Source organism: Macrotis lagotis, chromosome 1 (assembly GCF_037893015.1).
Source record: "Macrotis lagotis isolate mMagLag1 chromosome 1, bilby.v1.9.chrom.fasta, whole genome shotgun sequence".
Classification (NCBI taxonomy): domain Eukaryota; kingdom Metazoa; phylum Chordata; class Mammalia; order Peramelemorphia; family Peramelidae; genus Macrotis; species Macrotis lagotis.
This window is the reverse complement of record NC_133658.1, coordinates 696,176,210-696,176,555: the sequence shown is the minus strand read 5'-3', so window position 1 is coordinate 696,176,555 and position 346 is coordinate 696,176,210. Positions and strand designations below refer to the sequence as shown.

The window sequence follows — 346 nt, the reverse complement described above, 5'->3', positions numbered from 1 at the left end:
AAAAATGCAGAATGCCTTTTGAACTTTCCTGTTATCTTCTCACAGGGACCTTGCTAAACTCAGTTTCATTCCAATTTTAGTATATGTGTTGCCAGAATGAATATATCTTGTTTTTTTTTTTATGATGAGATTTGCTGAAGACTCAATTCCTCCAGAAGAAAATGTTTTCATCTTTTTTGGTCTCCTCCCCTCACTGACTCCAAAGAACTCAGATTCTCCTTTTTTGCTCCCATTGGTTCAATTTAATACTTAGTATGCTTATTTAATACTGCATCTCTCTTTCACAGAAATAAACTGATTTGCAGTTCAAAAACAGAATTATCCTCATAATTTAACTCTCTTTATA

The 346-nt window shown here is 32.7% G+C and overlaps 1 non-coding gene across 1 annotated transcript; it reads right to left on the bottom strand.

Moving 5' to 3' along the window:
* Window positions 1-104, bottom strand: LOC141510647 (U6 spliceosomal RNA). The gene has a single exon (XR_012475079.1). It is a non-coding gene; the product is annotated as a U6 spliceosomal RNA (small nuclear RNA).
* Between the last annotated feature and the right edge of the window lie 242 nt (window positions 105-346).